The sequence below is a fragment of the Python bivittatus genome, unplaced genomic scaffold (genome assembly GCF_059951505.1).
Source record: "Python bivittatus isolate LINGU-HERP-01145 unplaced genomic scaffold, Pbiv_v1 ctg000960_np1212, whole genome shotgun sequence".
NCBI lineage: Eukaryota > Metazoa > Chordata > Lepidosauria > Squamata > Pythonidae > Python > Python bivittatus.
This window is the reverse complement of record NW_028277124.1, coordinates 5,998,556-6,025,052: the sequence shown is the minus strand read 5'-3', so window position 1 is coordinate 6,025,052 and position 26,497 is coordinate 5,998,556. Positions and strand designations below refer to the sequence as shown.

At 39.1% G+C, this 26,497-nt stretch overlaps 1 long non-coding RNA gene across 2 annotated transcripts in view; it reads right to left on the bottom strand.

Moving 5' to 3' along the window:
- LOC112541575 (uncharacterized) overlaps positions 1-24,668 on the bottom strand; it is a 37,382-nt gene extending 12,714 nt beyond the window's left edge. Inside the window, exons 1-3 of one of the 2 annotated variants that reach the window (XR_015794231.1) lie at positions 24,418-24,668; positions 5,143-5,189; positions 1,237-1,428 (exon numbers count right to left, since the gene is read on the bottom strand). This is a non-coding gene — a long non-coding RNA (uncharacterized LOC112541575). The remainder of the gene's footprint in view (positions 1-1,236; positions 1,429-5,142; positions 5,190-24,417) is intronic. The other variant, XR_003085575.2, reaches the window with a different exon arrangement.
- Positions 24,669-26,497: the final 1,829 nt, after the last annotated feature.

Sequence of the window (26,497 nt, the reverse complement as noted above, 5' to 3'; positions counted from 1 at the left end):
AAAGAAATAAAAAGAGGAGAAATAGAAAAGAAAGAAAAATAAGAATATAGTAAAGAAAAGAAAGATATAAAGAAGTGACTTCCCACCTTCATCACAATAAGTATAAACAATTTTAGTAACTTATTGCCTTCTCTTAAAATACAACAAATGATCTCCTTTCCATATCCCATCTCTTTTCTATAAACAAATCCATAAAGCATTGTCATTTCAGTTGTGATGTCAGTGAAAATTGATTAAGGGTTACCAGAGATAACAACATATCTATTTTAACCTTGATCAAGTAAACCAACATTATATTTCTTCCTTTTACTTCTAACAATCTTGATCTTCAGTCCCTTCAAATAATATTATAGAACTTGATCTCTTTTCATTTTTTCTTTGTCTCTTCTCACAAAATTATTCAAAACTTTAACAAGTCTCTTTTGTAAATCCAATATAGGAAAATTATCCAGATCACTCTCTTGGTTTGTTGTTTGTATGTCCCTTTTAATTATTAAGACATCAGCCAGTTTCTTTTCTATGTCCAGTGTAACATCTTTTTCCTTGCCATTCTTGTAGAAATCCACTTTCAACTCAATCTCGATTTTGTCAGATAGAACTTGCTCCTCTTCAATAACATCTTTTAGACACAGTCTATCTATAAAGGTAGACACTATTAAAATTAACTTTTGGGTCCATTGTTTAAAAATATCCTTCAGTATGTCCAATGTCAAAATATTTTGCTTCATTCTGTATTAGTAAGTCCAGTTTAAGTGGTCTTCTCCTTTAATTGTAATCTTTAGTTTCTTCTAGTTCCTGCTGGTGTCCAGTTTTTAAAATTTTACCTTATTATGGTTTTTTTTTTAATTAAGAACCAAAGCACTTTCCAATGGGAAGGATTCTATATAATTAATTCCAAAATCTTCTTTCAAATTTATCTGGAGCCTTAGTCCATTTGTAACTTTCTAAAATCAAAGTTTTAATTACCCTTTTGCTGTTTATTCCAAAAAAAAAAAATTTTTTTTTAAAAGTTTTTACACTTGTAGTTAAAACTTCTTTCACTAAGGATTTAAGGAAACTCACCTGATGCTGTCAAACATATTGATCCAAAGGTTCCTAATAGCTGAAAAGCAGTTAACAAGCAATTTCTGAAAGTGATTAGAAAAGGAAGTATGCAAACTTAGTTTCCTTTCAAAGGTGCCAACTGCAGTTTGAGCAAGGAGGCTATTCCCTCATCTCCCAGAGCTCTAAACTCACCAGAGACCATTATCTTCCAGTCCCATCATGAGGAGCTGCTGTTTGGAGCACTTGTGGGCAATCCAAAGTCCTCTTCTTGTCCAGAGAGGAATTATGAAGAGCCAGTCTACTCACCAGCTCTTAATTCAACCTCAGTTGTCAGCTCCGCTTTTCATGGAGCCATCTTCAGTCTGCCATTTCTTCCCCCATAGTCTGAAGATAATAAATAGAAGTTTTGAGAACCAGTGGTTAAGTTATTGGATTGACACTGGGAAAATCCAGGTTCTAGTCCACCCTTTGCCACCAAAGTTTACTGGGTGACTTTGGGCCAGTCATACTCCCTTAACCCAACCTACCTCACAGGGCTGTTGTGGGGAAGAATAGGGAAATGGAGCATTACATATCCTGCCTTGAGTTCCTGTATGAAAGGTGGCATATAAATCTATCAAAGAGCATATATTTATCAGTTATTTATTCAATGTAAAGTTCAATATGATTTATTATTTTCAGAAATAATTCATTGTTAGTACTGAGTAAACCTTGTCTCAGTCTGGGGAGAACTCTGTCCTAAATCATATCTGATATTTGCAGAACTTGGAGCTGTAGCATTATCAGATTACCCTTCAAGGATGTACATTTCTTTGATTCTTTTCTCTATTTTTTTTCATTCTGAATACAGTCAGGATCCAGCCACTAGAAAGCAATAAAGTTGCTTTTTCTCTTATCCCTCCTGAGTAGCCAACTGTCTTTAATTTTTTTAGAGAATCCCTGTATAAACAAATTCAGCCTGAAATTACAAAAGGTAGATCTACCACATATGCAAGTCTACTAAAAAGTGGTAGAACAGGCTGGTTTATCTGCAGTCCCAATCTGGAGATTCTGATTCATCTCATACTGTATTTTTCTTTTTTGCATTTTGACCATAGTGACCTCTTGTTCCAATTATTTCTACCATGTAGAAGTAATCCCGGTAATCCTTGGGGAATGAAAAATTCAATCAACCCCCACACCGCCTGTCCTTCATTGATCTGATTGCCCAGACAATGACTGTATCTTCTGTTCTAGAGAAACTAGAGATGAGAATTTTGAAGATCTATCATCTGTTGTTAGACCACATCCTGTTCCAACTTGCCAGAACTAGTGAAAGAATCCATATCAGCAGTACTACACAACACACCCGACCTATCCAAATATACCCAGATCGAAATACCCAGAATCATGGACCTCATCAACCTCTGCCTCACTACCTATTTTCAGTTTGATGGACAAATATACCAACCAATCAGAGACACACCCATGGGATCACCACTGTCAGGACTCATAGCAGAGATTATAATGCAATGCCTAGAATCTATAGCACTTCCATACATACAACCTAAAGTATGGATCCGGTATGTAGATGACACCTTTGCTATAATAAAAAAGGAACAACTAGAGAAGACACATGAAACTATCAACAACATCTTCAAAGGAATAAAATTCACCAGAGAGGAAGAAAACAACAACACGCTACCCTTACTGGATATCCTCATCAGCAGAGGAAACAACAGCAGATTAGAAACCCAAGTCTATCGGAAGACAACCCACACTAATCAAGTACTCCATTACCAAAGTAACAACCCTACCTCCCACAAGAGGAGCTGTGTAAGAACATTATTCAAATGAGCACAAACGCATTTCAGCAACCCAGAACAGCAGAAAAAGGAAACAGACCACCTATACAACATCTTCCAACAAAATGGATATCCACGCAACATTATCAAAAAGTGCCTGACCACTCAACCTACTACAACACAACCAACACAAGCTACGAAAAGGATAACACTACCATACATCAGAAACGTCTCAGAAACTACCAACAGACTATTACAACCACATGGCATCTTCATAGCACACAAACCAACTAAAGCCCTCCAAAACATCTTAAGCAAACCAAAAGACCCAGTAGCCCAAGAAGAAAAGGCAAGAGTCATCTACAACATACAGTGTGAGGACTGTAACAACCACTATGTAGGACAGACAGGTAGAAGGCTAGCAGAGCACATCCATGAACACCAACTAGCAGTCAGAAGACGTGATGAAAACTCCTTAATCTCACAACACATGGACAGACTTAACCATAGTTTCAGCTGGGAAACTGTCAGCATCTTAGACCAAGCTAAATGCAAAAATGCGAGGGAATTCCTGGAAGCTTGATATTCTGACAAGGCAGCCATCAACAGGCACATAGAGATAAATAACATCTACACACTATTCAAAAGAGAAAATAAAAAGGAAAGCAAAAGACCAGAACATTTCCTCACCAGCAATCATCACCCAGATAAGCAGAGATTAACACCAAGATTATCACCAGACATACAATCAGCAGTAAACAATACCCTAATCAAGGAACTACCAGGGGAAAAAACAAAACAAAACCCCCACCCCCACCAACACTGGCAGGGCATGCCACTGTATATAAACAGAGAGCAAACCCCACTCCATTCTAGCACTGAAGATGTTACCTAGCTGGGTAACGAAACATTTGCAAGAAAACAGCCAAGCTCAGAGAACTCCAGGGACTCCACAGTCCAACCCTGAGCTACACATATTCTCTTCCATTGGTACATTTTGCATGCTCACAGTACTCTGATATGTAACACCACAAATCTCCTTCATAATAAAGTAAGTATTGTCATCAATTCAATACTAGGTAGTGGGTAGGACTAACTGATGCAAACTGTTTCTAGATTTGTCCTTTATATAGCACACCAGTGTGATTTAAACAAATTGAAGTATTCTTTTCTTCCTTAAATTTATAGTAAAGAGTTATGGTATTACTTCACAGTCTGTGTGAATTCATATCCACATTGAGTTACCAAATGCTTGGGACTGAACCTTGAAGTAACAGTACCTAGCCAATAACATAGTGAATCCATTGAGGAATCAGGTGGGCACTGAGACCCAGGGCAGAGAGATGCAGGTGGTAGAGACTGGCACCAGACAAAGAGGTAGCAACTTACCAAGTGGCACAGTCTGCCTGTTTCCCCAAGAACATATGTCTATTTATGAGTTATAGTTACGTTGTTTTAGTGTGCACAGAACCCCCTCTTCTGTCACCATTGCCTCCTTCATCTGTGCCATATATGAAGGAACCATGAGACTGCCCTATTCTTTCTGTGGAGCTACTACTAGACTAGTGCTGGTAGCAGGACAGCTAGTCAAGCTGCTGCCAGCCTCCTCTCCCTTCCCCTGGCCTTTCCCAGAATACTGCAGCCTTCTGGACACAAGTCAACCAATAACAATGGGTAAGAATGTCCCTTTAACTTTAAGGTGGGGAAGCCTGCCTTTCTGTAAAAAGAGTCAAGCTGTAGTGTGTCTACCACGCTAACTCTGCCTGTAGTGTGTCTACCACTGTCCACCACCCTCCCCTTGCGGAGTCCCACCAGCTACACACATTGTGAGTTATGGGAAAAGAAACTGAACTGGGACAAAAGTGGTTAAGGAAGGATTCTTACTGTATATGTACACACATCCACATAATAGTAGGGCTGATGGATGGGTGAAGAGGACATAATTTACAAGACAAAAGGACAAACACACACAACAGTACATTACAAATTAAAAATAGTACTGAAAGAATGATTGATTAAATAAGCTGAACAAAAATTGAGAAATCAAATTATTATCTTTGGAATAAATTATGACAAAGGAAGAGATAGTGAAGGTGCAGGAACAAAGAAGAATGGGAAAATACTATTTAGTTTTCTTTTCCCAGTTTTTGTAGCATGTGCCCTGCTGTTCAGCCCAAAGGATTTGGCTCGGGCAAATCAAGGGAAAGATGCATATTCCACCATGAGGGAGTTGAAAGGTACCCAAATTGCCCCATTCCACATCACATTTGGAGTTCATCTGAATTGGAGCGCATCCATAATTGAAATAACTTACCCTGATTCCTCAAATGTTTGAGTTATAGCAGGTGAAGTGGAAGATACCTTAGGTAGAGACAAATAGTTCCCAATTAATTGTGACACTAAGTACATGACTTACTAAATAGCAACCACATAGGAGAAGTGTGGATTGAACACTTACATTGGCGAAAGAGAGGAAGCTTAACTTCCTGAAGGCCTGATCCAGAGACCTTTGATTGCAACAGCAATGAGCGGGAATTCAGAATAGGATCAGGGCAAGCCATAAAATCCCTTCCCTCTCCCAATACTTGTTCTTGATCCCATTGGCTAATACCTAATAAACAAACACCAATCACTCAAGAATCAGATCTACTGTATGCTAAAGGCACATATAGTTTGCTAGGTCTGAAAGATTTTTCGATATTTGCCCCTGCACTAACTCTTCATCATCAAGAAATGTGGTGAGTGATTGCAAGCTTCTTTGAGATGTCCTCTTGGAATAAGTACATCAGCTTTCTAGCTGTGTCTTCTGCATTATGGAAATTATTGCAGTGAGGGAATTGATATAGAACTTGTTACGCAGGGGAAACGATCTGGACATTTTCCTTAAAAATCAAAGTTGAAGGCTTTGGGAGTTTCAGCTGTACATCTTAAACAAATGCATTTTACACAAAGATCCATTACATTGAAAGGACTCCACCAACAGGCCCGTGCCAAATAATCAGAATCCCTGTTTCTTCCTAGCAATTTCACCTGCCCTAGGCTCCTACCTTGCCTTGTGCATAGAAATTCTTGTCCTGCTATTTTCAGTTGAAAATAAATGTCAAGAATAAAATTATATGGTCTTGATGAGATAGTATGCCTAACATTTTATTAGGATTTCCATGCTTGACTGCATTTTCATTTGTGCCTGTATGCATGTTCTACTTTTTTCATTTTGTTAATCTATTCTTTTATTATTAAAAATAACATCTGATTCATTATTCATTAAATAAAAGCAGGACATTCGTTTTGCTTCCCTTTTTGTTCACCTGTACAGCCTGCTTACCATGGTGCAAAGAAACCCCACCAATTGTTTTTCAAGGACATATCCTCACAACGTAGCCTCCATCTTATTGCTATCCTGCTACTGAGGCTGACCAAAGTGTCACAGCTGAAACTACTGTTTCCCCTCATATTGCAAGACAAGTCCTCTTATGTGGACACTCTAGGGCACATGGAGGAGGAGCCTTCATCGGTCAGCAAATTGCTGAGCTTCAATTGGTCCTGCAGGTCTGTTCTGAGACCACCCCTCTTGTCCATTTGCTGGGTTCTGTGCCTCCATAAACATTTTTATTGCAGCTGTGAGAGAGATTGGACATCTCTCTCACTTATAGAGTCTAATCATTCTTATTTTGGAGGATTTGGACATGGGAACATTGACTGAATACAGGTCTACCAGAGGGTCAATATTCCAGTTGAAAAGCAAAAATAAAACTAGCTGTTTCAATTGCCCTTAGCATTATTAGGTTCATAAATTAATAAACTATTTGTGCCACTTTGAGCAAAAGGGCCTGATCACTGTTACCCATGGATTGCCATGGGACTTAACAGAGGTTACCTTGCACACTGTCTGTAAGAAAGACACAATGGGTATGGGGTGGGAGAGAAAAGGGGGGAAGTAAAAAAGCCCTAGAGGCAGAAAGTCAGTTGTGGGGGCTGTGCTTCCTATATCAATATACTTTCCTCCCATTTCAAGTTTTGGAAGAAGGCACATTAACATAGTAGTAAGGAAGAACCCTCAAATTATTATTCATCTAAAAGAAACATCTTCAATTTCTCCCCCAGCAGGATAGTATAATCCAGACAATGTATTATTGTATTATTTTTGTTTGTTTGACTGGCCAAGAGACCAATAAAGATTCCAGCCATATACTGTATACTGTTGATAGCATCTGCAAGGTTCTGCAACGTTTGGGATGGGGGAGAGTGGGGTTTTCCATTAATATTTCATTAATAGAGGCTATATATATTTATATTTATATTTATATTATATTCATCTAGGTCTTATTAATTTTAGTGTCCTTTTTTCTTCCTTTTTTCTTATTTTTGTTTGTTGCTACTACGGTGGCAGCTGGTAATATCAACAGAGCTGCTTTTTAGCAGCTGCTTGTGATGGGTATATTTTATTTTCTGAGAATGTTCCAGATGTTGCATCATTCTAAGGTATTCCATCGAAAATAAAATAAAATGGCACTACCATTTTTTCTGATAGTGAGACCCTGAATTTTTCAGAACTGTATCCACTGGGAAAATAAAATGGGCAGTGACCAATCTTGGTTGCTAAAATCAGTTCTGCTGCCATTAGAGAGACAAGTAACTCTTCACTTCCACATGTGTGAAAAATATGTAAAAATTGGTTGTAACCATTCTTTCCTAATGCAGTTGTTTCAGAAGAATGGGAAGTTGTGCTTCATTTTGATTCAATTTTGTTCTGAAATAAATATGTGCCCCTAATCAGAGTCACTCTGTATTATTCAGAAATGTAAATGAATGAAATGATTACTGAGATAGGGACTTTCTTCCCCAATGAATCATGATTCAGACAATAAGATGCCTTAGTGGTACATTAGAAATTCTTTGCTGTAGCTCTCACAGTTTATCCTAGCCCAAGAGACCAAGGAAGACTGTTTCTTGTATTTGCCATGCAGAAGGGCCCAAGATGATTTTCCAATTAAGCCTGAAGAACCATTACTAATTAGGGAAAGGAATACCTACCTGATTGATTGATTGATTGATTGATTGATTGATTATGTGCCATCAAGTTGTTGTTGACTCTTAGTGACCACACAGATAGATTTTCTCCATGATGATCTGTCCCTAACCTGGTCCTTCAGCTCTTCCAATGGCATCTCCATCGCCACTGTAACTGAGTCTATCCACCTTACCTAGATTACACAATATTCCAATTCATTCTAAATCAGCTATCCCAGTCTTGTTCCTTCCAGATGTGTTGGACTACAATTTGTAGAATTCTTCACCAACACAGCCAAGAAATTCTAGAAGCTGTGGTTGAATATAACTGAAGTGTACCAAATCCAGATTTTTATTATTACAGCCATAGGCCAGAAGTAATATATGTTGAGTACACCAGATTTGGCAAAAGCTGGCCTAAAGCAGCCATTAGTGTTCATAATGTTGGGAAAAGAACACCACTGAAGAAGGGGGAATACTATGCAATTGGTGCAGTCCACATCGCTGCTTTCCAGCACATTTTGAAGAACCATGAGATCATCATGCCAAAGAGCAGCTACTGATAAAGTTGCAAGTGAACATAAGGTTGCAAATAAAAATGGTTAGAAATACCACTTGCACCTCAGATGAGTATTGAATATGCTTATATTACAATGCACTTGAATGCTCAGTGTTTCACCGCATGCTGCTTTCCTACCACTTCAATCCATGCTACAGGTGGAGATGATCGCGAACTGATCTGAATATGCATGACACCAGTTTCCCAATTCATTTCAAAAACATGGTAAAACCTTATACAAAACCAAGAGCATGGGAAGATGTTTCCTGGATGTTGTACCAAGCCATTCATTTTATATCTCTGCAGTATGGATCAACCATGCAAGTGTCCCAAGTCCTTTTTCATAAGGAAGCAGCTGAAAAAAGAACTGTAGACATTTTTTAGAAAGATGTGGTCCAGAATCTTTTGGGGTGCTGCTGGAGAATAATAACCTTGGTCACTGTTAAAACAAAGATACATGAATATAAGGAATAAAGGACAGCAGGGTACTTGCAGTCTGAATAGCTGTGTTGAGAAAAAAAGTTTGGCAGATGTGACTTGTCATAGAGGGCTGAAAAAAATCTGCAGCTGCTGAAATTCTCCATGCACTCAGCTGTTATAAGCTCAGGAACCTTCTCCTGTGCGTATCTGATCACCTTATCCCTAAATTATGGATATTTTTGATGCTCTCCTTAGAACTCATGCGGTCCTTCGAACTGCAAAATGAATGAAGCAACCTCTGACTGATCCCTAAAGAATTAGGTGGTTCACCCTTGCTAGATCTCACATTGTCCTTTCAACTAATAAATAGGGGTTACTTACTCCAGATTCTAGGCTAAGCGTAACAGCTGTAGAACAATTCTCTTTGGGCCTCACAAGTCAGACAGTGAGAATGCCTCCTCAAGATATTCTAAATTACTTAGGCTGAGTGCCAGACCCACTAAAAGGCAAACTCTGTGCAGCATAGCTGTTCAGTGCCACAGGCAGCTGGTCACTGTCTGTGCCGTGTCTGAGGACACAATGAGTCTGGATGAATGGCCTCTGCCCAAATAACTGGAGATAGTCACAAAGCACAGAAAATAGTAGAGCTTTTATAAAACTGAGTAGGTATCAGGGGTATTACAGTTCATTACTGAGATACTGCATGTGAAGCACTGGGAAACTGCTGAAAGTTGGTATACAATGTTGTTGAGGAAGGGCCTTATTTGTTGTTGATTTGTTGTTATTTTCACTTTCAGTGGTCAAAACAGAATGCCAGCATCACTTCCCTGAATATAGGAAAGGAAATTTAGTGGCTTCAACAGTGCAGTCCCACACAACTCTCCTTGGCATTAAGTTCTACTGAGTTCAGCAAAATTTACTCCCCAAGAATTGTATGTACAACTCCTTCCTAATAGAGATTATTAAAACATTGTTATAATGATAAAGCTGCACATCTGGGCTGCAAAAATCCAAGTCCTTAGATGCCAGCAAAGACATCAAGAAAACTAAAACTTTGCTGCCATCCGGTGGTCATCCAGAGTTTTGCAGTACAGATATGGTAGCCCTATAATCAAATTCCTTGGGGCACTTATTAAAATGGGATAAAAATGGATATGTGTATTTAGCAGCCGGCTATATATGGAATATGTATTTTTGCTCATTGCCGATAACCTCCCTTCCTTGAAATGAATCAAAGGTCATGAGATCATGTAAGCAAAGAACTCTGGAGCTGTGCTTCTAACTTTCACTCCTAGAAGCCAAAAATTAGATGTGAACATCTGCATAGAAGAAATTTCCACACATCGAGTATCACATGAACGGTATTAGGTCTGTTCTTTATTATATCAGTGAAACTGCAGTTGGCTTGATTTCTTTGAGTGGGGCACTAATATAAATATTTGAACAAGAAAAGAAAGTAAGTCTGATGTTTCATGGAAGAAATAATGACATGAAAATATTGGCCATAGTTTGAATTATATATCTGAAAGCAGGGACTATTTTAAAATTTACAGCATGTCAGTGAATTACAAACTTCGACATACATTGTAGGCTCCTCAGGGCAATTTTTTTTTTTCTGTTCTGCTTATATTACTCTATAGAAACCATGTTCACAAATGCTGTTTAATATCACCACCTTCATCATCATTATCCATCAATTTGTACCTCCCTTTCTGTCCAGGGAGCTCTCAAGGTTGCAATCCATTGGAAAGCTCGTCTGTGCAAACCCAAGTGCACAGAAGGAATTCCTTGTGTCATTACTCCAAATGTGTAGTGCTAAATAGTTTTACTTGCACTGTAAATACCCTTTGACAAAAGGTAATCTTGAATGATGGGGCTCCCCGTTTGATGTATGTCCCACTGTCATCATGCATGTTTGCATCCCTGAAATAATTATTCTGGGAATGAAGAAGCAAACTCATTTGATTTGTTTATTTTAAAGTTCAGAATGAAGCACTTTAAAGTAGTTTACCAGTTCTTTAAACTGAATCTCCTCAAGGATACTGACTGATTTTAAAAGCAGAAACGTTCTTTTATTCGGGGGTGGGGGAGGTATGTGAATAGCTTAGGCCAGGAGCAAAGGCTGCCTGGCTTCAACCAGTGAGATCTCCGGGAAGCCAAGATGGAGGCAAACAGAGGGGTTAATTTAGCCAAGCATAGCTGTGGCTGTTTGTGGTTGTCCCTGACAGCACGGCTGGCTGAAAAGCACCTGTGTTTGCTCTCTAGCTTTCTCCAATCTGCTAGAAAATGGCCTGAGCATGTCACATGGCTGCCTGATAGGCCAAGCACCATGGGAATACAAAAGCTGGAGCTTTTAGCAGAGTTAATCATTAATGTGCCTTTTCTTTGTCCCATTCAGGAGTGCTGACAAGGGCCTTGATATTTCATATTTGCCATCAGGTCAATTTCAGTCATAACCAGGTACTAATTGAACACATTGACTCACAGCGTGGCTGTACCTGAACCTTTCTGAAAATCTGGATTCAACTGCTTTTCTCTCTCTCTTCTTTTAAAAAAAATATTCTGCTCTTTTAAAACAGGGAAATGCATATGTTTGCTTTTATAAAACATACACTCAGGTCCACAGTGAGTGAACATCAAAGTGATTCTTAAAAAAAACACCAATTGTTTTGAAACGGTGTTAATTTGTACACTAGAATATACACAGAACACACACTGACATAAATCTCTAAAATTCATTTAATTTATTACACCAGGCTTCGATGATACTTGCATTAGATTTACAATTGCTATATACGAGATGAACTGCAATACTGCAGTGAATCTATAATATACCTACACTTCCTGTGAAAATGGTATTTGATCCTTTCTCTTGCATTGTTCTTTTGTGAATCATAAATCAAAAATATAGTGGAAAAAATGTCAAAGAGAATTCAGTCAAAATCATACTTTTTAATTTTCACTGATTACACTGGGATATAAGCATATGCTTATTGTTACATCTCTTATTGAGAGTGATGGATTTAGCCATGCTTCATTCTGGCTGGATTATGCTCCAAAATATTAAAATTGACAAATGAACCATTAACTCAGAGCAAAATTAATCCTCACATCCAATTCAATTTTAAAATACAGTACTGGAAAACCAGAAATGTTTTAATGAACCTTCCCCCCTCAGACTCAGCAACTTGGAGATTTGGTCAGGCTTTTGGGGCAGGGTGCCTAACAACAGTCAGTCAGTACATACAGGTATGGTTTGGTAGCTCCAGGAGAGCAAACTCCTTTATCTTGGTGTTAATTTAGCAAACTAAATGCATAAATGATGGAGCTTGCTTTCCTTGCCCTTCAGCAATGTAAGGGTGAAAGTATCTCAAAGTCAAAAGTTGAACGTGGCTTTTTGTGACTGACTTCTAAAGCAAAACTATCCTCAATTATGGCCTTGACATCAAATAAAATATCTTCCCCACCTTTCACCCCATTTCTGTTGTTGGGCCCATGTGGACTGTTCCAAGAAAACCTGGCAGTGGGGAATCAAGAGAAGGGATAAAGGAGTGAGACAAAGGGAAAACAAACTCTCCCTTCTCTCTAATCCATTCCATGAGTTCCTCATAGGTACCAATTAGTTTTCCATATTTTCTGTGAAATAAACTGCCAGGAAATCATTTTAAGCTTTTCTCTCCCTCCCTCCAGAATAAAACAGAATTTTTATTACTGTCACAGATCAGATTTACAGATAGAAGCACATTAAGAAATTAAAAATAAAGTAAAAACAAAACAGGATAAAAATATTACAATTGGTTTTGGGTTCATCGGTGGGCAATCAAAGTCTCTCTAATTTTGCAAGCAGTATAACAAAATTTGGCTATGTTCAAAGAGACTGAATTGTACTGATCTGATAACAATTGTACATTAAAAAAATCGGAGTTTCCCCAATATTTTACCAGGTATGGAGTTATAAGGTGGGTCCTGGGATCCTTATCGAGGGTACAAGATAACCGGACATGAGCTATAGTTTCAATAACCCCTTGTCCACAGGGGCACAGTCTTAGACCTTAATGGGGGAGGGAGTTTTACCGAGTCACCTATCTATTGGCTAGCCACTCCAAACTCAAATCAAATTGGTTTATTCTGATTGAGATTTAAGTAGTACACATTTTATTTAATGGAGCATTGTAGGGTTTTTTATTTATTTGGTTGGCTTTGAGGGAATCTGATCAATGCTGACATTTTCTTTCATTGCATTATTATTCCAGTTTAAGTTCTGGATTTAATCTTTTTGAAGGTTCCCACAGAAAGAATACAATTATTGTTTAAAAAGCGACTGGTGGAGATAATGTTTTGTTTTTGCTGTTTTATTTAACAATTGTGTTAATTTTTATTCTTGTTCAGTTTTGCCTTAAACTCTGATGAGAAAAAGGGCTCTACAGGTTTTAAATAAATAACTAATATGGAGAAATTTGTATTGGATTGCGTCTGTGCTAAAGCCTTTCCTCTGACCTTTGACACAGAGAGCCAACTTAAGATGCTTTGTCCAGCTCTTCTGATTCACGAGCCCCACAATGACTGCCCAGATTTCATCTCTCTTGCCTAAATAATGTACACTTGCAGTGTACGGCACTTAACATAATAATGTACAGAGTTGGCGACAACATCCATTCATCTAATATTATTAACAGTCTTGGTGTAGAACAGAAGAGAAAAGGAAAAATGTCTCTAGCATTTCAGTTCCTTATTGGTAACATGAATATTCAAATGCCATCTGCAGTTTCTGCTTTATCTGTTCCCCCCATTTTAATTTCACAATATGAATGTGTCCCTCTGCAGCAATAGAGACGAGCACAGAATTTTCCTTTCCTATAAAAACAGTTTGTTGCTTTAAACTATTACACAAGAGGTCATTTAAAATAATAAAGCTTGTTTTAACAGTGATACAGTGCCTCATCTCAGATTAATATTTCAGATAAGTAGATAACAGTCTGCCTGAATGAGGATGTGGTTCAAACAAAGGTTTCTGTTGAGCAGAAAAAGGTGAAAGACAGATGGGTTGTTAAACATTGCCAGCATACTTTGCTGGTGCCATTCAGCGGTCATTGCTAACATTAACAAGGGGCATTGTCTGTCCTCTCCACTTGCTCATTTCTATGGCTAAGCCAAATAAGGGGAAGCATACTGTGGACATTTTCTCCTTTGTAAAAAGTGCCCTCCTTAGGCATTTGGAGAGGGTAACTGTTTTCAGTGCAGCGGCACAATGATATTTCTTCAGCCTTTCTTTGACGTACATTTGGTCAGCACTCCACCTAATATTCAGATGATAGCAACACTTCAGAGCAAATCAGCTGCCACTTTACAATCATTTCTTTTTTCAGCTTGTATTCTTCATATGAGCTTCATGACCATGCCAGTGGAGATGCTGTCTTCGCTCTGAACTGACTTTGTTCCCCTTTCATGATGTCATCAAACAGTCATATCTGATTGGCTACATGATAATTTCACTGTAACTGGAAAAAGGCCATCTTTGAAATTAAAAGATGGTACAAATGTGCACTGCTGTGAACAGCATGGGTGGATAGTAGATGTAGTGTGAAGCCACATCTGAAGCCTAACCAAATATTCCAGAGTAATTACTTTAGGGAAAAAAGACAATAACTTTTGCTGAAAAAAGAAAAAATGAACTTGTGATTTATAGATTTGATTATTAGAAAGGATAGATTATGGAAAGAAGGAAATTATGATGTAACCTTAGAAAGAGAGCGTAAAATATAAATGCATTTATAACTGCTGTTAAGAAGATTGGAAGCCACTTCTTTATAACTTTGCTTTCTTTTTTCTTTTTCTTTCTGTTCTACTTCTCTCTTTTTCTTTCTTCTTCACTTACTATTTTTCTTTCTTCTTCTTACTTTCAACTTAAAATTTGTCCTGTTTTTATTCTGTTGAAAACCTCTTTAATAACAATTATTTTAAAAAGAAAAGAAAAAAAAGTATCTTCCAATGATGTGGCACTTTTCAATGACTCTGATGTTTTGAAACTGGTAAAGTTAATAAACTAAGGTTAACAGTTGGCTTGGTAACACTTCCTGCAGACTAGCTGCACTTAAATAGACCTACCATATGTGGCCTGCAGAAGTCCAAATGACTACTGGATAGAAGAAAAAAGATACTGGAAAATCTGATTTTCCTGCCATCCAGTGTCCATCCAGATTTTTGCCATCCATATGTGATAGTTCTACTTTTGTGGAATTCTCTGTTCCTTCTTTTTTAAACCACAAAACAGTCTATTATATCCAAGCTACTTAGTTCATCCCCTTGAAGTTATTTTACAGCTCAAATTACCAAGGATTTTGATTTTGATTTTACCCATAAGGTAAAGGCATGGAGAAGCGATAGGGAGATTTTATCTTGATTCTCTAAGTGCACAGATTGTGAAGGATAAGGTAGACCTATAAAAGAATGGAGAAAATGGATAAATAAGCTTTTGCTGACTCAGACACTAAAAAGGTTGCTTTCAGTTAGAAAAATACTCTGAGAGACCATATCTGAAAGGATCACAGAACTCTACCTAACATACAGTTGCAGACTGTGAGTGGCTTGCTGAAGACCATCTAAGGAGTTTGTGGCTATGATGTGAATGGGAAAGCTCATAATTCAGGCCTCAATCTTTTTTAATGTGAGTGCAAAATAAATACAGAAGGAAGCAGTAGTAGTTGTTCCAGATCAGTTAATATGAGGTAGAGATATCCATGCAGCTGGCTTCATATTTGCTCTTGAAGATATGTTCTGGTGACAGTTGTCAGTTAATGATCAGAGAATTGGTATACATGAACATAGTAGAACATGGTCAGTCAGTGAGGTCTAGCAAGCATCAACACTTTGGGCTGCTACTCCTCCTGTTACTTCTCCCAACTGCTATCTTCTTTAAGAGCAAATGTGAAACCAGCTGCATGGAGAAGTGAAAGAGGAAGAAAAGCTGGAAATCAGAAACAGAAAAAGGGATGATTCCCCAACCCTCCTGGAGCATTCTCAGTCTAGCTTGAACACAAAAATGATGCTTTCATATGGGAAAGGAATGTGAGACTATGTTTGCTTTAAATTACCTTGGGCTTCTTCTGCATCCCTACTGATGGTGAGCTGGCTGGGGAATTCTGGGAATTGAAGTCCATCCATCTGAAAGCTGTCAAGGTTGAGAAACCCTGTCGCAGACAAATCCAACCACTTTTGAACTCAGTCTTCCTTTTCTTGGCTTCTCCTGTAAGGCCAAATTTGTTTCCTTTCTGTTCTCTTTTCAGAAATTTATCCTGCTGATGGTCTGATAAAATCTTGAGTCCCTTTATATAATCTCTCTCTAACACTGTTGGATTGGAAAGAATAAAAAGTTATTCTGAAGCCATTATTCTGTATTCCAGGGAATTTAACTGGGGGTTGATTCATAAATGAATCCATCCATCACAGTGCAATCTTTTTCATGTTTGCCATTATGTTTACTAAGGTTTACTGACGGGCAAATATGCATAGGATTGCAGCCTCATGTGGTAGCATGCATGGATAAATGATCTGTTGTTCAGCAAACATTACAGAAAAAGTATCCACATCTTCTAATATAATTTCAAATGCACAGACTTTCTGTGAAGCCACTTCTCTCCTGGGGCTCAGGAATGTTCAGGAAACATAGCAGAAATTCCCTGGTATCGCTATTTAAAACAAACAGAATGCTACTTTACAAAGTAAATTCTATCTATTCATCTATCTAACAAGATGTTGTCTAGCTACTTATCTATGTATATAATGTCAAAACAAATTGAATAGATTTATTCCTGTACCTGTCTACTTGAAAGTAAATGTCTAGATCCTTATCAGATTTATTTTTGATATGCCTAGGACTATGTTATAAATTGCCACAGGTCACTTTGTTGTTGTTTTTTATGCAACTAGCCTTCAGAAATTCTAAACTACAAATAAAGGGAGCTTTACAAGAGTGCATTATCCAGCTGACCAAACCTACTGGGCCTATAGAAATAATATTTATATGTAATCATATATATAGTACTTCCCAGTACAGCCAGTTCACATTTACCAGAAGACACAAGTGGTAAGTAGTTAAGTGATGAAAATTTAAATAATATAAATGTATATGTAAGCTAACTATTCATCAGCCCCAAACAGACACTGGTCCTTGTAACCATAGAATGATACCTTACATCTGTAGTTTCTTTTTCAGAGTGGAACTACATACCTTTCATGTTTGAAGAAATTAGTGGACGTCTTATCTCTCTAAAAATGTCTGACTTTTACCTATTTGTTGTAGCCAAATAGTTTTCATGTTGAATGGGATAAATAAAAGCAGCAGTATACATTTTTATTTTGCTAAAGGTGTAACATTTTTCCAGCTCAGTCCTCACTGAGACCTGTGGCTGCATAGTGCCACCTGGATTGCAAGGGGAAGCTGCCATTATAAAATATGCTTTTTTACAAAATATACATTTAAAATATCCAGCCTTTTAAGTAGAACATAAGATTTCAGAGCATTGCCCTCTGCTAAGCCACTCATCACTATTATAGATGTCTGTATGTAGTTTTGCATAAAAGACCATTCAATTCAGTGAGTCTCCATCAGTAGTCTAACACAGTTAGAACTTGGCCACTGCTGAAAGTGGCAATCTGATCTGTTGCTATATCTCTTTCAGATAGATATGTAGATCATTCTGTTAAGAGTGGACAATAAAATAAATTCTATTTAATTTTGAAAAATATGTTCCATTGTACACAATTGGCATATTTTCAGTATCTGTTTTTAAATACTGTAGAGCAGGGTTCCTCAACCTCAGCAACTTTAAGATGGGTGGACTTCAACTCCCAGAATTCCCCAGCCAGCCTTGCTATATTTTCAGTATCTGTTTTTAAATACTGTAGAGCAGGGTTCCTCAACCTCAGCAACTTTAAGATGGGTGGACTTCAACTCCCAGAATTCCCCAGCCAGCCTTGCTATATTTTCAGTATCTGTTTTTAAATACTGTAGAGCAGGGTTCCTCAACCTCAGCAACTTTAAGATGGGTAGACTTCAACTTTCAGAATTCCCCAGCCAGCAAGGCTGGCTGGGGAATTCTGGGAGTTGAAGTCCACCCATCTTAAAGTTGCTGAGGTTGAGGAACCCTGCTGTAGAGTGATTCAATACAATTCAGATGGCAGGTTTCAGGCTGATTCAAGCAGGATGTCTATAACAACACCTGCCCCTTTTTTATGATGAGTTTCACTTCTTATAGCCCCAAAACAAGGTGCTTGTAGTTCTAAGACAAACTACCTAGTCTCACAATCCCTCTGTCATGGCTGATTAAGACTACCTAAAATAGAGAAGAAGCAGATTAGTTTGTCAGCCTTAATCACACCTGTGCCACATGCAGCATTCTCTGCTAACAATAAGGATAATACCACTTAGCTTGAGCACATTGGGGGGGCCAGTATGCCAAAAGCACAATCAAACCACACTTAACCATGTTCACACTACTCTACGCAAACTAGGATCTCTAATCTAGAGACTGCCTTGCAAACCAACATAGATGACCACATGCCATCAGCTAGAAGGTACGTACGCTATACTGACACACAATCAGGATAACACTTTTTCAGTTCCCTGGCAACTGTAATACTATTATTGCCATCTGTATCATTTAATCTCCAGTGTTATGCTGAGTCCCGTTTGTAGGTCACTCTCAGATCCAGGAAATAGGTACTTTTCCTGTCCGGGATGACTACGGCAGTTTCCACAGAGCAGGAGGTGTGTAGCTTGGAGGTGCTCCTCAAAGCATAACTGTGAGCAGAGACCCAAGTGACTGCAGTGATATGAGCATCTTTTCTCACTATTTGTTCAGCCATATCTGGACAGGGGTGGCTTAATCTTTCCTTGTCTTGATTGCTGTAATTGCTCTACATGGGCTACCCCTGTCCAGAACTTAAAGCTAATGCAAAATGCAGCTGTAAGGTGCCCCTGGCAGTTGCCAAAAACTCACAATTTTTAAATAACTACATTGGCTACTGATATGGCAATGCCTAGGTTTAAGGTTTTGGTATTAACTTTGAATCAGAAAATCTGAGAGAATACATTCCATATAGAGCTGCCCAGCCACTGTAATAGTCACTGGAGGCCTTCCTGGTTGTGTTGTATTCCATAGTGCAGGACTACACAACTTCTGACAGCTCAAAGATTCCATTGTATGGAGCTGAGGGGCTGTGCTTCAAAAGTGCAACTTCTCTTAGACTAATTTGTAGGAGAGGGAGGTCCCTAGCTTTTTATGGGGTTGTAATGGCTCCTCATAAAAGTATGAACATTGAGCGGGGGCATGAACATCTGTCTGCAACTCTTCAAAGCAATAGTGTCTTTTCTGGGACTTATCCCAGAATTTGCAAAGCACCCTTTTGGAATTAAATCTGAAGCATCTCATAGCCCTACTCTTTACATCCTTTCCCCAAACCCCCGAAAAAACACTGAAGGGGAAGAAAGATCCTCTGGAGGCCACATGTGGGCTGCATGTGGCCCACTGGCAACATTCTTGGTACCATCCTGTAGATCTACATTTGACATTAGCTAGGAAGAGGCCTTTGATGGTGGGATGCCTCCCTGCTACAGTTCAGACAGATGCTAAAAACATTTTTAGTTGTGTTGGCACTCGAGACTCAAAAATGGCTCACCCAAACTAACAATTTCCACTGTTATATAGGATGATTTATTTTTATATTTTATTGCATTCATATGTATGTTTAATTCTTTACAATACCCTGGCGATGCCTTGCATGACCTGAAGGATATGCCTAAACTTGTGTCTGTGTATGACAACCAAAAGCCGCCTCAAAAAAATCTGCAAAAGTTCTGAACACTATGCTACATGACAAATTAAACAGGTATATAACATGTATCTTCCCTTTTATTTATAAAGTTACCATAGGTGTGGGAAGTGAGACCCTGATTTAGGAAGATAATTTTGCAAGTCATGTATTCTGAGGTGGAGGAGGAGGAGGAGGATCAGTTATAGCTGCCCACTCCAGAAGGCTCTGGATGGCTTACAACATCCAATATACAAATAAAAACATAACTACAGTGCATAACAGCCCTGACAAAAATAGCCACAACAGGGTTCCTGTTGTGAACATGACAGGGGCTCCACTAACATGTTAACCCCTGGACTAGGAACAGAACCAGGCCTTAAGGGCCTTCCAGAACCCCAGGAGAGGAGTACCATCCACATCTATGGGGAGATGGTGTTCCAAAGAGCAGGGGCAGCAACAGAGAAGGCACACTTCCTGGGTCTGACAAGGTGACAATGTTTAATGGGGGGACCTGGAGCACACCCACTCTGCTGGACCGTACTGGATCCAGATCCAGATTAAATCCTCATGCTGTGCAGTGCTTGTGATTCAAAGGGAAACAGTACTCTAGAATATGCAGTGATACACTCACAACCCTCATCAACCACTCTTGAACCAGATGGATCTTTTCTAAACTGCAACATTGCCCAAGGCTTTAAACCAGAAGAAGTCCCTGACTAAAACTGTTTCCATAGAGTTACTATAGGTTGCTGCTGCTTCTTCTGCTACTCAAAGTTCAGGAAAAGATGGGTTTGGTTTAAGTTGTCATCACCAGGTGCTGCTTGCACACTTCTTCCTTTGAATTCAAAGGGCTGCTCAGCCCTATTAAATACAATTGTTTTTTCCTATTCTAATGAAATCTCTCAGTAAACAGCCAGCAATAAAATGCAATAAAATGTAATAAAACAAGACAATCCTTTTTCAAAAATGAATTGTAGAATTCAGCATCCATCAAAACTGATTTGGAAGAAATGCTTCTGATCTAGCAAAAACACCTTTATGCTATTAATTAAAGCAGCTATATTAGAGAAGTAGACTCTAAAATAAAGCAGCAGCATTTTCAGGCTTGCACAGAAACTGGAAAATAGCCATGGCTGAGGTACTTACTCCACACTGATTTGAAATTTGCCCAGCTCTACCAAATAGGATAGAACTAGTGCCATAAGTAATAAGAATTTAGCAATAAAGGAAGAACATATTTCTATTGGTTTACACCAGTGTTGTCCAAACTTGGCCACTTTAAGATGAGTGGACTTCAACTCCCAGAATTCCCCAGCCAGCCAACTCCTCTGGGAGTTGAAGTCCACTCATCTTAAAGTGGCCAAGTTTGGACAACACTGGTTTACACAAACTGGTTGTGGATATTCGAAGAGGGATCAGAGTCTTTTTAAATCTGTTCTTTAAAGGTCTGCTTTATGACTGCTGTTGCAGCACCCAGTGGTCCAACCATTACTTGCACAGAAGACAGGAGAGACAACCCGTGGTTAAGTTATTGGGCAAACATTACCCTTTGGAGCTTTGTTTGTTCTGGTCATAAACACAAAGCAGGTCACCTTTCATGCACGTTCTAATTTAGTTTTTGAAACACCATTCAGTTGCCACCTCAACAATAACAAAAACTACCTTGGGCAATGCAAGATTAAGGAGCCACCTTGGAAGTCGTGGTTTCCATTGTTGCTCTGGAGGCACCTTGATTCGCCTTTGAAGTTCCGTAGGCAGACTCTTTGCCTATATTTTACAAAGCCCGAAGGTCATGATTTAGGGAAGGGACAAATTGTTCAAAAGCAACAGAAAGTGTTTGGCAGGTGGATAGGAAAACTAAACTGCAGAATTTATTGCAAAGTGTTTTACAATGGATATTTTCCATTGTCTTTATTTTAAAAATTGCATGGAAGAAACAGAACAAAATGGTTGCTGCCTTTGATATCAGTATGGACTGTCAGTGCTTCCCAAATTTCTGATCAATGCGTCTTTTTTTTTTCCTGAACTGCAATTGGAGTTACTGTATAGACACTTACAGTTATATTCCTACTTTCCCATGCACCACACATTTGCTGGATATCTGAAGGGGAGGTGTAATCACTTTAACTTGAATGCACAAGCTGGAACCCTCCTTTATCAGGGTCCTGGATCACACTGAGAGGTGTAATCTTTTTCAGACAAACCCCAGTGCAGCTCTCCTATGGCATTCCTCCAGAATGCACAGAGAATGGGGACGGAAGGGGGAACCAGGCTTCCTGCACAGTATTGTTCTCTACCCAGTTGACCTGAACATAGACACCAGTATCTTTGGTTGTAGTGGATGCAATGTATTGAAGATTTATTTGGTATTTGTATTCTGTGGATATGTATCCCACTTTGTCCTCCAGCAGCAAAAATCTGGCATGCATACAGCAGGTTTCTTTCCTTCAATTTTTCCCCATGACAACAAAATGCCAGGTAGATTGGGCTGAGAAATAGAGACTGATCCAAAGTTACCCCGTAAACTCCCATGGGTTAGCGTGAATCTGAACCTGAGTATTTCTGATCTTTCTCTTTCTCTTTCCAATCCCATACCACAATAAAATACATATTTTTAAAAAGTTATTCCCAGCATTATTCCCAAACAGGCAATGATTTTAAAAGCAAAACATTTTAGTTGCTTGAAGGAATGCTATTTGGAGCAAATCTTTTAGCAGGCATACTGATCAGAAACACCAGATTGGAGGACAGGCTAGATTATTTACTTATTGATTAATAGGCTGCCTGACTCCTAAACCACTCTGGGCGGCTTACAACTAAAAACCCAACATATAACATACAACTGACCAGAAGAGCAAAATACCAAAACAAAACAAAAAGGGGTCTCCACATTCAAGGCCTGGGAGAACAACCAGGTCTTCAGTAATTTCATGAACACAAATCTTGGGGAGGGGGGATCATTCCTGAGGGAAGGAATTCCAACCCAGTAGGCACATTTCTTAAGTCCTGCAAGATGACATTCTTTAATTAATGAGACCCAGAGCACACCTATTAACTATATTAATTAATTCATGCCCCAGAAGGTTATTTACCAAGCACTAACAGACTTCTTTTTTAAGGGCAACTTATTTATTTTCATCATTCTGTTTTCAGGCACCAATTGAGCAATTGTTCCCTTGTTTGTGATCCTACAGTTGATATTTCCTTCTATTCTCCTTTAGTTCAATCTCATCATTTGAAATGGTCACTCACTTGTGTTTGCTGGAGAACATGCAAAAACTACTTGTGTTTCTGGACTTCATGAATTTTGCAACTTTGTAAAATATTGCAAACCAGAGTTTAGAGGCAATAAATATGCAAAATGTGTTGCAGATAAATGGATTCAAAATGCTTGTCTTGCCAAGTGTTCTGTAAAGGATTTAGCTCCTGTTTCGAAGCACCAGTTCAATTCACTTGGGGTACCAACCACAGCATCAGTCTTCCCAATTCCATATGCTCCAAATTCAGGCCAGACAATCAAAGATATGTTGTAAAAGTAAATAAGCTCTCATTGATCAAGTGATGTGATCACTCTAATTATCAAGCAAAGTGTCCACTGTTGTAATAAACAATCTGTCATTGTAGCAATTTTGGAGGATGTGTATGTGGCAGTATCTATTTTGTGCCCTGTACTGAGTAATACATGCTGCCCTGCATGGAGGCCCTCTTATGGAAGGTTTGCCATCCATGTATTGTAATGGCATCTCAAAGTATAATCCTGTTTCTCATAGAACTTCATGTCAGCCATTTATTTAAGGGTGAGAAAGTAAAGGCAAATTCTCAGGTGACTAAATAGTATGATTATGCAGCATCTTTGAAATAATTGGAAAAGGTGTTATGGAGTAATTTTGGAAGCATGAATGTATCAGTTGTCCGCACTCTTTAAAAAGCAGCCACTTCTTTTCTTAATGGTTAAGAAACATGAGCCAAGAACTTGGACGTGGCTATGACCTGGTTCTCAAAGGTACTCATAAAACTTCATGGGACAAAATCAGTGATCTTAAATTGGCAAGATTTAATGTAGCACTTTTGAAAATCCTTTGGTTCACACTACACCAATGCACTAGTCCAGCCTGTCTGGGAGAAAATTAGACATGTAATTAACTTTCTCGCTGAAGAGAGTAGGACATAGAGCACTTAAATTTGGCTGATCCTGTCCATTGGTATATGAAGAGGAAGTGTATGTTGTATCACTGTCTAGAGATGGAAGAGTCCTGTGCTTTAAGGCTTCCCACTTTGCAAGGAACAGTGTTGAGGCGGGAGGCTATTTTCAGCCCCATTTCAGAACTGTGTGCTGCAGCCATTAGCCTGCCTTGTGCAGTTCCTCAGGACCAAAACAGGAAAGAGAAAGAAAAATTGTCTAATTCATCATACTAAATCTACCTCCACAGAGACTCTACTCAGGACTTCAAACCAAATCAGAGCATGGATCTTTTTCAGTCATACATGGAGCTGCCAAGATTTGAAAATACGGTAGTGCTGTATCTGCATGTCATTCTCCCAAAGAAACTTTATCAGCAAAAGAAATATGCACAAAGACTGAGTGCCTTCCACCTGAAATCAAGAAACATCAAAATAAATTTCCCTCCATTAAAAAAAAAAAACAGGCAACGTGTATAATATAAAAGTTAGCCTGATTTTGTGGGAGGGAAAATATATTTATTTGCAGATGAAAACATGTAATTTTTTCATCCTATTAGAATTTCATGGCAATCTATCCCACAAAATTCACAGAGCAAATGTGCTTACCTGGTTCAATGCACTGTGGCCATGACTCCATCCAAATCCTTTCCGACTTGTAATGGCTGACAGCCTTTTCTCAATTTTTTTTTTTAATTTCACCGAATGCAGTGGGAAGGAATAAAGTACACCAGTTTTAGTGCACTTTTTATGCATGTTGAGGTGGAGTACCCATAGAACGAGGACAACATCAACCCAGCCAGCCCTTCCAAATGACTCCGTCCTGACCTCCTCATTCATGAGAACCAGCAGCAGGCACCAATGTGCAGATAGATCTTCCATCACACTCTGTCCTGGCCTCCAATTCAAGGACAGATAAAATACAACATAGTAACAGAGACGTAACGGCAGATAAAGAATTTAAAAACAGGTTAGAGTTTGCATTGATTATTTAACACACATTTCTTGTACCAAAAAGATTACAACATTGGGGGATAATAAATATCTACTTCTTCCTTCAAAGGTTAGCAGCTGGCTACAAGGCCATATTTCCTTGGGTGAAAGAGGCAAGGAGCTATATCCTGTCAACCTTGCAAGGTAGGCCAGGTCTGGAAACTGACTCCATAAGGACTACTTTATTGTTGCAAGGTTAAATAACAAAATCTTCAAAGCCTGACAGGCATTCTCTCCCCACCTCATATACCAAAACACTCCAGGCACGCAATCTTCTTCCTCATTCCCTCAACAACTGTTGAATACTTTCTTCAAGGCCGTATCTGTATACACTCCTTAAAAAAAGTCAGGTCCTACCCCAACATAGGCAGAATCAAAGTCACAAGTCAGTAGGAATGGCACTTTTATCTTCCACTTCAGAAACATCTACAGGTTTGGAGGTTTTCATGGTGCCCATGCAAAAGCAGGGAGCTTGCATCACAATGACATGATGCTGCTTTCATCATCCCCCTCCTCTTGGCAGATCATTTATTGGCTTTCATTTATTCAGTATGTAATCATTGCCCTTCCTTCCTTCCTTCCTTCCTTCCTTCCTTCCTTCCTTCCTTCCTTCCTTCCTTCCTTCCTTCCTTCCTTCCTTCCTTCCTTCCTACCTATATATACCTAGTTCACTTTTCTCTCAGGAATGTATAATATGTCCTAAACATTCCCTTCTCTTGTCTCCCTCCCTCTTCCACACCTGTCCACACAAACTTTTACAACCATTTGTCTACCCTGTTCTCCCACTTGCTTCCATCCACATCCTCTCCTTACACTTTCTTTGTGCATGCCCTCCTCTTCCCACGCTTTCTCCTATTCCCATGCTCCCCTTCCATTCAGCTTTTCTTCTGTGATAGTTCTCTTTCTTCACAAACAACTCACTTTCCTCCCCTTGTCAACAAGGAGAGGACTTTCTTTCTCCTGGTCTTGAATGATAGGAAGATCTGGGAGGAGGCAGAAAATGGTTGAGTCTTGGGGGAGAGTTTGGGGAAGCTTAGGCTCCCCATGCAGGGCTTCAAGCATTGTTCACATTGCTTGAGAGAGAGAGCAAGATGAACAGAGTGATGCAGCCTTCCCTCACCTGGTGCCCTCTGGATAAATTGAACTTCAGCTTTTATCATCCCTACAGAGGCACAAAGATGAGGAAGAGTAGTTCATTTGAGAACCACTGTCCTTTGGTATTTGTTGCTGAAGATGGCCAATTCCACAGAATGTTGACTGTTTTTGATTTGAAAGGCGGTTCTGCTCACAGTTTCTCTCCCTTCCTCCCTCATGCACATACACAACTGCCTAGAAAAGGGTGGAAATCAAATTTTCAATTGTGCATGGTGCACACCTGCCTTTTGATGAGGTAGGAAAGGTTAGTTAACTGACAAACCTACACGCATAGAACCCTGAACAGGATAGGAGTTATGGTGTGTGTGTGTCTATATAGAGAGACACACGCCCGTGTGCGCGCACATGTGTGCATCTGGATGTGCATTGCCCTTGCAGTCTGATCTTCAGCACAGCTCCTATTCCCATTTCCTGCTATGGGTGAGCTAAGCATTCCCAGCAGGGTTACAAATGAGCATCCTGAGTCAGTCTTGAGATCTCCATGCATTGTTGTGCATATCTGTAACTGGATCCAGGCTGAAGTGTTTTTCAAAGCACTTTT